Raw genomic sequence first — 14,042 nt, forward strand, 5'->3', positions numbered from 1 at the left:
TCAGCAGAAGTCCTGGAGACAATTACTGGAAAAAAACCTATAAAGTATTTTTAAGTAATTAATCCCATATATTGTTTCCACTGAACATTTATTATAATCTCAAATTAATTAAAAGCATCTTGACAAATCTGAAATAAGTTGTACCATACTTACAACAATGAAATAAATCATGGTCAACAAGCTACAAGCTTTCTGTCTAAATACACTCAAAGTACTGACTCCCTTTGCCAACATGGCTGTAACTATTTATACTTTCTTAACAATCCCGAACAATCCTTGGCATTGTTAAAATGATTATTTGATTAATTAGCAATTAAAATTGACATAAAAAATTGAAAATACATATACAATTGTATATTTACTCTGGAACAGCTAGTACACTATGATATTAGTACATGTCTGTTATTCATTTTAAGTGGGTCTTAATGGGCTGTTACGTTTCAAAATCTTTAGTTCTCCTTCAAGTAGCACCCTTATGCTTTGGCACAATGCATATAACTGGATTCCCACTGCACATACGCCTTCTGGAACTCGCTTTTCGAGATCTTCTTCAGAGACACTATCATGGCGTTTTCGACATTTTCTATGGAGCCGAATCGGTGTCCCTTGAAGTCCCGCTTGAACTGAGAAGAGGAAGAAGTCCGCCGGTGACAGATCTGGACTGTAGGGAGGGTGAGGGAACATGGCAACCCTGTGCTTGGCCAGGTGTTCCAACAGCCACCGCACGCAGTTGCATGGCGCATTATCGTGGAGCAGCTTCCAACATGCAGTGATGTCTGGCCACACTTTGAGGACATGTTTGCGCAACCTCTCAAGCACTTCCATGTAAAATTTAGGATTCACAGTTTGTCCAGGGGGCACAAACTCCCGGCAAACCATACCACAACGGTCAAAAAAGCAGATGAGCATGATTTTTACCCTTGACTTGCTCATTTTGGCTTTTTTCGGACACGAGGGGTTGGCGGTGTGAAATTCAGCAGTCTGACATTTGGTCTCCTTGTTGTACTCAAAACTCCCCAATTTGTCACCAGTAATCACATTGTGAAGAAAATTTGGGTTTTCTTGGACAAAGTTCAGATTTTCCTTAGAAATTTGCACACAATTCAGTTTTTGTTCATCACTCAGAATTTTTGACACAAACCTGACACGCACCTTTCGCATTTCCAAATCATCAGTAACAATTTTTTTTTTTTTTATGGATTGTACAAAATTCCCAACTCGTCAACCATCAGATGAATGTTTAAGTGCTGGATGGAATTCAGGAGCACCTTCACTTTGGCCATATTTTCAGCAATCCTTGAAGTTGATGGGTGACGGGCATGCTGGTCATCTACGACAAGCTCCCATCCCTTCAGAAATAGCTTGTGCTACTCGAACACTGTTGAGTGGCTCAGGGCAGCATCCACGTAGGCATCCTTAATCATTCCGAGGGTCTCCATCGCAGTTTTCCCAAGTTTCACACAGAATTTGATGGTGTAGCACTGCTAGAGATTTTTATCCATCTTGAAATGCAGCCACATTACTGAACGGAGGACCACAAAAATTGACGTGCTCACTCTCTACTTCCCAGCAGGCTACTGGAGGAAATATCGGTCTCTCCGGAAGGCTCCCTACTATCAAGCCCAGGTGGTCCAAACCCCCTCCACTGCTCCATTCGCCCTACAGAGATTCAGTCCTGCAATTTTTGATCACACCTTTGTTCATTTCAAATGTAGTGACAAAGGAATAACAGAAATTTTAAGAAACAAGGTTAAGATGTGGACTGAATGGATGAATGGGAACAGGCAAGTGAAAAGAAAGGCGCAGAAGATGGGAAATGAAGAAATTAACAGGATAGTTTGGGAATTGTTCGTAAGTATGAGGGCAAAACAACCTAAGTTTGTCTGAATCCCGGTCACTGCGTGAGGCTCTGGAAGTCGCTAAAGAGCTTGGGAATACGGAGGCATCCACATGATAGCTAAACAGTCTCAAAGCTAGACACAACATTGTGTAGAGTGATGGGGAAGCTAAGGATGTGTAGGAAAGTGTAGCAACATCATGGAAGACAGTACTTCACAAACCAAATGCGAATTGTGACCCAAAAGAAGTGTTCAGTACCAATGAAACTTAGGAAAGGCTGCAGAAACCTGTTATTTCAAAAACATAGACATCGGTAAGCTTCTAGTCACATGACGAAGCAATAAAGGAGCACGGGTGGTGAGTGGTCTTATGGAAGAGTGGCTGGGCTCTTTCAGTATCAAAATGAAAAAAAGGAAATTGCCAAATTCTCTTTCTTCTAAACATGCCACCGAAAGTCAAGTTATCAAACATTAAATTGGCTTGTTTCCCTCCAGATTCCATTAAACACAAAGAGCCACAGACAAAGGAATTATTTACACTTTCAAGTCCCATTATAGGCATGTTTTAATCTAAATTCTCACTGAAAGTGCATTTGCTTTGCACATTCAGTTTCTGCTCTAGATGCAAGTAATTGGATGGGCTTCACAGTAAGTGAAAAACTGTCACCAAGTGCTTCAACAAGGCAGGGTTTGGAGGTGTTGAACAGGTCTCAAGAAAATGCAGCAGCAATATCGTGAAATTAATTCAAATGCAAAACATTTCATGTAGTCCAGATGACTACATTCGAAGTCATCACTTGCTGCCAACTCAAGCAGAATTTGATGGCATAGGCTGCTGGAGATTTTTATCTATCTTGAAACGCAACCACACTACTGAACGGAGGACCACAAAAATTGACATGCTCACTCTCCGCTTCTGCTTCGTGTAATCCAGAAATTTCTCCAATGTGGAAAATTATTTCAGTCCCATGCAATTCAGTTTTGAGCAAGTTTTTCTTTGGTCACATGACACTTCAAAGCACATGCACTCTTGACGACAGATGGTTGTAACAGCTGATTTTGACAGCTGCTACCGGTTGAGATCTCATCGTCTAGCGTGCACGTTATATGTGTTGATGTGGGCACTTTACTGGGACACAGCATGTGCTCTGCCTGGTGTAGCTGGTGCTATTTTGGATGTCAGCTGTGTGGGCAGTGCCATTGACCTCCCAGCTGCCTGGAAGACTGGTGTAAAATGAAAACAAGACTGTTGGACAGCCTTCTAGTGTATCAAGGTCAGGTACATCAAAATGTATCTTGAGTTCCATTGTCTCAACTCTCTGTAGCAGGAATGTAGCAAGGTGGAGGAAAACTGCGTCGTACCATAGTTCACAATCGTCTGCTGCCACAGCAACTCGGAGGACATGTAAACAGCATAGGTCAGTGTCCATACACACACACAAAAAAAAAAATTGTTAATAATAATCCAATCTAGACCAAATTGTTAATAGCAGTCCACACATGAATGCGGAACGCTCCAAATGCTTATGCTTTTGCTACTAGGATTAATAACGGAACGTAAGGGGGTTCAACTGCAAGAAGACGACCTCAGCTGTTTCTCCCAGCAGGCAAGACATCTTATAGATATAAGTAAGCGAAGACGGCTTAATCCTACCACGTAGATTGCTTTCCACGTGACGCACTTGGCAGTCTGATGGGCCGATGGCCCGACATGCAGTTTGTCCTGTTGCATGGCTTACTTTCAGAGACTCACAAGTTTATCGTAGTGCTTGGTTGTCGCGAAAGTGAAAAGTAGGGCCTGTCCGGGATTTGATCCCGGGACCTCCTGCACCCAAAGCAGGAATCATGCCCCTAGACCAACAGGCCGCACGATGAAGCAGGTCTGCACCCCGCTATCTACTGAGACCTTGCCGCACTTGCTAGTTGCAGCATCCAATCTGGACCATATTCTCAAACAGGTTTCTTAATCCGACACCTACAACATGAGCTGTGCTGAACACCAGTTTATGTGAATGCTGAAAGAGCTGCTTGAGTTGTGTGACAGTATTTCGACCGTGTGAAGTGCAAATGTTATCGTGTCACGCACTATCCGCCCACTATGTAGCGTTCTGTGTCAGCACGCAGTTTTCGACAGTACTCTGTGTCCATAGCTGTTTTCATAGCTAGGCTGCTTCCAGCACAAAGCGTCCACCATACCAAAGTGCAGGAGTGTGGTAATACTGCTGATAGCCACTAGGCCATGAGCTGCAGATACTACACAATAACAGGCAGTAGAAACACTGAATTAATAACTGTCCACAGAATTGAAGAGCTCATTTCTTTCATGGGTGGCACAGTCTTCTTGCTGGCCTGTACAATATTCCATCCCTTCACGGTTGACATTCTAACCATCTTCTCCTGCCTCTTCTTCTCTAGTACTTATATTTAGATATTCTTGATTTGTTTTCTTCCATACATTTTTCCAGTTCATATATTTTCCAGTTTCGGGGTCTTAAGGTGCCTAATTTCAGTAACCTTATAACGACCTTCGTAGAAATCATTAAATTTCTTAACTTTATAGTTAGCCTTATTAGACTGAATGTGTGTCCTAACTACAAGAAGTCTTCCTTCCTATACACCAAGCATCCATAAGTGACCCACAGGCCTGATTCACATACATATTTAAGCTCATGGGCAACCTTGTCACTTGACATGACAGCAGTGCTCTTGCATAAATTTAAAACTATAACGTCTGTGACATATCTTTGAGGTAACACACCAATATGAGTCCGCAGCTCTTGGCCTAGTGGCTAGCATTGCTGCCTCTGGATCACGAGGTCCTGTGTTTGATTCCCAGCTGGGTTGGGGATTTACTCTGCCCAGAGACTGGGTGTTTGTGTTGTTCCCTTCATTTCATCATCATCATTTGTGAAAATGGCTAAAATTGGACTGTGTAAAGATTGGGACATTCTACGGGCACTGATGACTGCGCAGTTGAGCATCCCATGAACCAAACATCATCAACACCAATATGAGTGGCACCCCTCCCCAAAAACACACCTTAAGTAATTCTTCAAACTTTCCTGGCGAGGCGTTGTCATGTTGATTAATCGGGTTTCTGCCAGTTATTCGCGTCTTTCCTGCATGATATTTCAACTGTGTGGCTCGCAGTCTTCTTCAGGTGCTGTCTGATACCAATTCCAGTGTGGAACGAGTCCGGTATTTATGCCTACGTAGTGCTAGGCGTTTCCTCTGCGGTCCGCGCCGCGTCTGGCACTCTGTCCGCAGTGTGCGCCGACCAATAGCAATGGCTGTAGCATTTTCTTCTAGCCGTAGCTGTTCTGAATGCTGTGTGCGTACTTTGTGGTTATTATCCATTGTCAGTATAGCTGAATTAAGTTCTGAATGGCGTCCAAGCTGTGCTAGATGTTTTATCTTCCAATTGTCGTCATTTGAGTCCTTCTGTGAATTAGGATGTTCTGTTACCGTGCTGTGTCATGTTAGGCATTCCGTCCGAAGTTCTTCCCCCCACCCCCACGCCCCACCCCTCTCCCAGGAGCGGCTGCAGCATCATTTTCAGACCGATTGTGTTCAAATCGTCGCTCGAGACTCGGAAGAGCGTCCTCAGATACTTTGTCTGTTGTCTGAGGTGCCATTTCACATACATCCTTAGCTACATGTACTGGGCTGTCATCTCTCATTCCATCCTTATACTTGTGTCCCTTGGGATCTGAATGTTGTCTATGTTGCGTCTTCAGAAGATTGCCAAATTATCCGGATCTGACAGCTACAGGTCTTGAACTCTGACGTTATGGTCAGTTTCTGCATAGTCTCCCTGTTCACCTGTGTACCACTGAAAGATTCAGTTGAGCTCATCGGAGAAAAGTTCTATGGTGTGCTCCTGGACTTATTCAGACACATACTGACATCGACGTACTTCCTGTATGGGGGTCAATTCTACGAACAAACGGAAGGTGTAGCAATGGGCAGCCCAGTCTCACCGGTGGTGGTCAATCTCTTTATGGAAAGATTTGAAGAAGAAGCACTCACATCGGCCTCAAATCAACCGAAATGGTTTTTTTAGATACGTGGATGACACCATTGTCATATGGCCCCACGGGAGGGAAAAGTTCGATGTTTTCTTGGACCACCTAAACTCACGCCACCCTAACATTAAATTCACCATGGAACTGGAGAAGGAAGGGCTACTCCTTTTCCTAGACTTACTAGTTAGGAGGAAGCGAAATGGTACCTTCTGTCACGGTGTGTACTGTAAACACACTCACACCAACTTTTACCTGCAGGCCAGCAGTTGGCACCACCTGGCACAAAAAAACGGTATACTCAGATCACTGGTTCACTGGGCATGAATTCTTTTCAGACCCAGATAATTTGGCGACGGAGATAGAACATCTACAATCCGTGTTCTACAAAAATGGGTACTCACCCTGAGATCTTCAAAAGCTGCTGCATCCTGTTTCCCCACAAGAGGTTCCTGAAGAGATACAAGAAGAAATGCAAAAAGTTGCACATTTGTTGGGCCAGTATCTGCGAAAATCAGCAGAATTCTCTGCAGACATAACATTAAAAGCGTGTTCCGTCCACCCACCAAGATTAAGGCTCTGCCAGGGAGTGTGAAGGATGACCTGCGTCTACAGAAACCGGGCATTTATCATGTACCATACGAATGTGATATGGCATACATCGGCCAGACGACCAGGACAGTTGACGTCAGGTGAAAGAGCACCAGAGGCACACAAGACTGAGACAGGCAACCAAACCAGCGATTGCCGAACATTGTTTAGAACTCAATCATTCTATGAAGTATAATGATGCCAAAATTTTAACACAAACATCGAGATACTGGGACAGCATCATCAAAGAACCTATTGAGATTAAGGTTGCGGAGAATCTCATGAACCGGGATACCGGTTTCCAGTTGAGCTCGGCCTGGAACCCAGCACTCGATCTTCTGAAGACGCAATGTAGACAACACCCAAATCCCAAGCACACAAGTATAAGGATGAAATTAGAGATGACGGCCCAGTACATGTAACTAAGGACGTAAGTGAAATGCGACCTCAGCCAACAGGCAAAGTATCTGAGGACTCTCTTCCAAGAATCGAGCAACGATTTGAACACAATCGGCCTGAAAATAATGCTGCAGCCGCTCCTGAGGGGGCATGAACTTCGGACGGAACGCCTAACACGACACAGCACGGTAACAGAATGTCCTAATTCACAGAAGGACTCCAATGACAACACTCGGAAGATAACACGTCTAGCACCGCTTGGACTCCATTCAGAACTTAATTCAGCTATATTGACAATGGATAATAACCACAAAGTACGCGCACAGCATTCGGAACAGCCACGGATAGAAGAGATTGCTACGGCCGTTGCTATTGGTCGGCGCACACCACGGACAGAGCGCCAGACGCAACACAGACCACAGAATAACGCCTAGCAAAAGTAGGCATAAATACCGGACTCATTCCACTCTGGAATTGGTATCAGACAGCACCTGAAGAAGACTGTGAGTCACACAGTTGAAATATCGTGCAGGAAAGGCGCGAATAACTGGCAGAAACCTGATTAATCCACATAACACACCATAAAACATGTGTTTCCAAGCATACATACATGCTTTTTATGTTTGCTCCATCTTCAGATTTTACATTTATTTACACGTCTTGAACATGGTTTACTTACAATGTTTTACAGTAGCTGTCTTAAAAACTCTCTTGCAGAATTCTGCAATGCTGTTGATGAAAAAAATAATGTTCATGACCTGTAAATAAATGTTGACATCTGAAGATGTGATGCCAGGAATCTTCAAATTTTATGGAAAAATAAAACACTATAAAGGTAACTGGTTGTATCTAATTTGCCAGAAATTACCTTCAGTTTCAACAGCTGCAGTATTGTAATATATCCACAAATGGACCAGAATTATTTATTAATGATAGTACAAGAAAGAATAGAAAGCAAGATGTGGCACTGAGATAGGCAGTTAGGAGTAACTTGGTGATATTTGATCATAGGCAGGTCTTTTGATTGGCTGAAATTCAGTATGTTACTATCCACAAACAGTATTAGCAACCATATTTTAAATATTAGTTCAAAAATACATATGATGACAGATTGCATAGGCATGGGATGATACTGCAACAATAAATAAAGCCATCACATCTTTGTTCATTTTATAAACGAGTTTAAATGTCTAAATTTCTCAGATTTAGCATATATTGGTTGTATTGTATAGAAGCCAATGTCGAAAAATGCGATCAACAGAATGACGAATAATCATATAATACTAGGCCTCACACACTCAGTACGTATTAGTAATATTGAAAACACTTTGGTCAGCATAAATACTGTTAAGCAATATTTCTAGTATTGACAGTACTTGCTCTCAGGCGGTCATCATATTGATATATTGACAATAATATTGAACAACATTTCCACCTTTTCAAATGATGGGCATGTATCATATGTTTTTAGCACTGTATGAAATTGTCAAAATGGCTCATCACAGCAGAGCTCACTAAAGGTTTTACAGGCTATGTGGCCTGTAAGAAAGTAGTACTTGTGTAGCGAGTCGAGTGTTGGGAGAAATATCCAATAAAGCATCCTGGTTGGAGTACTATAGAAGCACTACACTCTCTCCGATCAATTTCTTCCATGGGCTGGATTGAAACCAATCATGGGCTGTAGCCGGTTGCCCACCCGTGCTATTGTTATACACACCTTCCCGGTATCACCCTTCTTGACTACTATTTGTTCCGCCATACTGATGCCCTGTTCCACATCTCTTAATCAGCCAAGTTCTGTAGTATTTCTCTAATTAGACTGTTAAGATCCCCGTTAAACAGAATTTCTACTTGTGTTTAGCCTGTAAAATTGTGTGGTACATTATTGATCACATGCTCAAAATTGCCAGTTAACTGACCCCATTTCCCATGTTTATTATGGTAGTACACCCAGCACATGCTGTTTATCTCCTTCGTAATGTTCTCAATATGCTTCAAAGTGGGCATGGAGCATGCACTGGCTCTACATCATGTCTCTTAATCACCCCATTTCTTGCATAAAATTGACTTCGGTTGTCACTGATAACTAGTTTCGGCATATATATGTTTACAAAGAAATACCTTCCCATTCTTTCAGCTACCTTACTGTCTGTGGCCTTTTTCATTGGGTACAGTTTAACATAATTCGAAAAAATCTCAATCATTGCAAGAATTTGAGGCACTCCTCCTGTTGACATAGTTAAAGGATGTTGTAAATTGACATCTACTGTCTGCTTAAGCCCTTTTGGCAACACATGGTGAAAAGTCCCTGTTTAATGGTAATTGTCTTGGTTCTTTTGATGACTTTCACTCATTCTCTATGAATGTCATATGGTCTTGGCTGTATTATAAAAAATAACAATTCTGTTTCAGTTTTTCCACACACTTCTTGGGTGCAGTGTGTCCACAGCTGAAGTGCATATACCATGTGAGATTGTCTGGCATATTCTGATATGAAGAGCTTCCACTCTGCTTTATGTTCATTCTTCCATATAATACCCCTTCATGCACTACATAATACATTTGGATTTTCTCTTTCTCAGTGTACCCGTACTTCTCACCAATGATATATATTTTTCAGCATCTTGCTTGCGGTGTGTTTTCTTACATAAGCTACACCTTGCATGAAAAGTATTCTGTCATCCAATGTCGGCAATTGTGCGCTCTGCCTTTTCAGGCTTGCTGCTAAGTGCAAGGGTGCATCAGGCTCAAAAGTCTGTCCTCCTGGTATGTGCTGCACTTTGAATTCAAAGATAAGGTCATAGATTACTTGTTAAGAGGGACCACCAAGCCCTGTGGTCTGTTACCACCACAGATGTCTGGCCAGCTAGATAATTGCAGAATTTTGTGAACCCAAATAGTATTGACAGTACTTCCTTCTACTGTTGCTGAGTACTTTAGTGAACAGCTTTTCAGCATTCCGCTCCCAAAAGCAATTGTTTTGCTTTTATCAAGTTCTCATTCTTTGTCAGCTTTATACAGATGCATTCCCACACCATAATTTAATCCATCATAGGCTAAAAAAGGGTTTTGTTAAGATTTGAGTGGGACAGCATCGGCACATTGATCAACACAGTTTCAATCTGCTGAAATGCTTCCTCAATCTTCCACCAATGACCACAAGCTATTTTTCTTAAGCAGCCTGTGCAAGGATCTGTTGTTTACCACTAGGTTCGTATGAAACAGCAGTAGAAGCTGCACAACCCATAAAAACTGATAAGCTGCTTCTTGCGCTTAGACATTGGAAAGCTACATAGTGCCTCCAATATTTCCTCGTTTACTGTTATACGTTCTTGTGTAGTTATGTGCCCCAAGAATTTTGTTTCATGTCTTCTGAACTCTGATTTTCATAAGTTCAGTCCAGACCCTGCAGTTTCAAATTCCTGAAAAATTTTGTCTAACATTGCCAAATGCTCTCTCCATGCACTGGTTGGGATCAGGATGTAATCTATATACTATGTGATATGTTTGAATAGCTTTTCACCAAAACTTTCATCCAGTGTCTGAATAAATGTTGATGGGGCCGCATTAAGCCCAAAAGGGAGAATTCAATATTGATAAAACTGTCATTTGTATTGAAACACAATGTATTGTCTACATTCCTGGTCCAGTAACATCTGATGATACCCTGAAGTTAGGTGCAGACTCAAACACTTTTGCACCATTAAACTTATACAGCAACTCTTCAGTGTCTTCGGTCAGTCTCTTTCAGGTTCAAAAATATGATTTGCCTCTCACGCCTCTAGTATGGTTCAACAGTCTCCACCCTTCTTATGTACAGCAAACAATAGGTTGTCATTTGGCTACACTCAAGTTCTAAGATTCCTGCCGTTGTTTCATTGACGTCCAAGCCTTTCTTCTGGGAGCTTGACTTTTTTTTAAGGCAGTGCATATATGAGTATCTTAGGAACAGATACGTTCATATACTGTGTCTGCAGAGGCATGAAATTAAACTTTGTAACTGTGAATTTAGGAATGGCAGTGTCTCTTGAACTGAGTAGCTTCATAATCACCCATTTTATCTTTACTGCTGAAGTCCTCATCCACACCTTTTCATTCAGTACAGTCTTCAGTTTTATACACATCAGTGTTACTCCTGCATGGTGTCTGATGTCATGTACCCACCTTCTCATAGTTCATCATCCCGGTCTTTCTTTCTCTCTTGCAATACAGCAGATAACTTTATTGGCCTGCCAGCCATAAACTTTACCTTCTATATGTCCCACCCAACTCCACCGATTGTGATTACAATCATAATTTCACCTACCACTGAATTTTATTCGTTGAGCCACCTATTTTCCTCTTACTCTTAATAATTTTTAACTTGTATGGTAGCTATGTAAGCCTCAGATTCCATTTTTTTCTTCATTGGAAGTTCATGTCTCACTGCCATAAGTTGAAACTGCTGATACACACTGACTGCAAATGTTCCATTTCCTATAAACAGGAACCTTATTTTTTAAACTCTGTTCACTGTCGAAAGCAAACCTACACATTTTTACTCTACCGTTTATATCCTTTCCGTCTGTCGAGTTACCTGACTTGCCTGGTCTAGATACAAAACTCATTAACATACTTTATAATGTCACTGTTGATTTCTACAGGTTTTTTTTTTTGGTATGTTGATTACACATTAAGACTAAGGTAATGTAGTCAATTTTCAGATGCACTTTCAAAAGTAAATTCTTCCATTCTCTGTTAAAGTTCACGTGCACTACAGATGGTATAATGTCATCAGCAAAACAAATGTGGTTCAGATGTATCCCAAAAACACATTTGTTTCCTTGCTGAAGGATTGAAAACAGTCTCCTGGATTGTTGTTAGTGTTACGGTTGCCAGATCACAATTTCAGCTTTGGATTTTCCACTGCCCTAATGGACTATTGAAAGATGTAGTATTGAATTACCAATTCTCCATTACACTATTGGTTTCTCTATAATTCTTAGTACTGATATTGTTGAAATTAAGTCCAGAGTTAAAATCTTCCTGGCAGATTAAAACTGTGTGCCGGACTGAGACTTGAACATGGTACTATTGCCTCCTTTAGCAGGTAAGTGCTCTACCAATTGGGCTACCACAGCACAACTTGTGAACTGTCCTCACATCTTTACTTCCGCCAATAGCTTCTCTCCTATCTTCCAAACTTCACAGAAGCAAGTTAAAAGGTAGGAGATGAGGTACTAGCGGAAGCGGAATTACTAAACAAAGCTGTCTTTACAAAGTGCTGATCCTGTACTCATGTAAAAATTTAGTAGTGTGCATTATTTTCTTCTGTCAACCATGTCAAATATTTGTAACTCAATGACATTTTATTTTAAATCCATACTCTAATTTTCTTCGATATTTGAATTTTATCATGCTTTGTAGAGTTCCCTCAGCAAGGAAATTGTGCTGTCTGTTTTCAGGAATGCAAGTGATAAGAATTATTTATATTTCTGATATTTGGGCTGTAAAACCTTTCAGCTAAATGCCAAGACAAGTCAATGATTTGTTGACCAGACTACCATAAGAAGAAATAATGACACCTTTACTCTATGTCCAAAAGCTGGTGCATTTTATTCCTTCGGTGTATTTCTACTTTTCTTGTATTTATTTGCTATTTTTTCTTCTTCTATTCTTCAAAAGAAAATGGTGTTAACACCTCTCTTTCTGTTCAATCGTGATAGGCACAATAAAAAAATTCACACAATCATAGCTTTCGGCCATTAAGCCCTTTGTCAGCAGTGCAACTTGCACTCACATCTGCAGTCTCAGAGAGCTGAAACTACACTGTGAGCAGCTGCACTAGTTCATGATGGAAGTGGCGACTGGTTGGGGGTAAGGAGGAGGTGGGGAGGGGGAGGGATAGTATGGTGGGAGTGGCAGACAGTGAAGTGCTGCAGTTTAGACGGCTGGTAGGAGAGAAGATTTGGGAGGGGGAAGAGGGTAAGTAGCAGAAAGGGGAGAAATAAAAATAAAAGAAATTAAAAGACTGGGTGTGGCGGTGAAATGACAGCTGTGTATTGCTGGAATGGGAACGTGGAAGGGGCTGGATGGGTGAGGACAGTGACTAACTAAGGTTGAGGCCAGTAGGGTTAGGGGAGCGTAGGATGTATTGCAGGGAAAGTTCCCACCTGCACAATTCAGAAATGCTGGTGTTGGAGTGAAGGATCCATATGGCACAGGCTGTGAAGCCGTCATTGAAATGAAGGATATCATGTTTGGCAGCGTGTTCAGCAACAGGGTGGTGTTCCACTTGTTTCTTGGCCACAATTTGTCGGTGGCCATTCATGCGGACAGATAGCTTGTTGGTTGTCATGCCTAGATAGAATGCAGCACAGTGGTTGCAGCTTAGCTTGTAAATCACATGACTGGTTTCACAAGTAGCCCTGCCTTTGATGTGATAGGTGACGTTAGTGGCCGGACTGGAGTAGGTGGTGGTAGGAGGATGTATGGGACAGGTCTTGCATCTAGGTCTATTACAGGGGTATGAGCCATGAGGTAAGGGATTGGGAGTAGGGGGGTTGTGTAAGGATGGGTGAGTGTATTGTGTAGGTTCGGTGTACGGCGGAATACCACAGTAGGAGGGGTGGGAAGGATAGTGGGCAGAACATTTCTCGTTTCAGTGCACAACGTGAGGTAATCAAAACCCTGGTGGAGAATGTAATTCAGTTGCTCCAGTCCCGGATGGTACTGAGTTACGAGGGGAATGCTGCTCTGTGGCCGGACTGTGGGACTTTGGGAGGTGGTGTGAGACTGGATAGATAAGACACAGGAGATTTGTTTTTGTACAAGGATGTGAGAATAATTACGGTCATTGAAGGCTTCAGTGAGACCCTCGGTATATTTAGAGAGGGACTGCTTGTAACTGCAGATGCAACGACTAGGCTGTACGGAAGGGACCTCTTGGTATGGAATGGGTGGCAGTTGTCAAAGTGGAGGTATTGCTGGTGCTTAGTAGGTTTGATATGGGCAGAGGTACTGATGTAGCCATCTCTGAGGTGGAGGTCAACATCAAGGAGGGTGGCTTTTTGGGTTGATTAGGACCAGGTGAAGGAAATGGGGGAGAAGTTGTTGAGGTTCTGGAGGAATCTGAATAAGGTGTCCTCACCTTCAATCCAGATAGCAAAGATGTCATCAGTGAATCAGAACAAGGTGAGGGGTTTTGGATTCT

General features: G+C 42.1%; 1 protein-coding gene and 1 non-coding gene across 2 annotated transcripts in view; one reads left to right on the forward strand and one right to left on the reverse strand.

Annotated features, from left to right (window-relative positions):
* Positions 1 to 14,042, forward strand: part of LOC126456992 (kinetochore protein NDC80 homolog) — a 165,046-nt gene that overhangs the window by 133,612 nt on the left and 17,392 nt on the right. The gene's annotated exons all lie outside the window — the stretch shown is intronic.
* On the reverse strand, positions 3,633 to 3,704 carry Trnap-ugg (transfer RNA proline (anticodon UGG)). The gene has a single exon. It is a non-coding gene; the product is annotated as a tRNA-Pro (tRNA).

This window comes from Schistocerca serialis, chromosome 2 (assembly GCF_023864345.2).
Source record: "Schistocerca serialis cubense isolate TAMUIC-IGC-003099 chromosome 2, iqSchSeri2.2, whole genome shotgun sequence".
NCBI lineage: Eukaryota > Metazoa > Arthropoda > Insecta > Orthoptera > Acrididae > Schistocerca > Schistocerca serialis.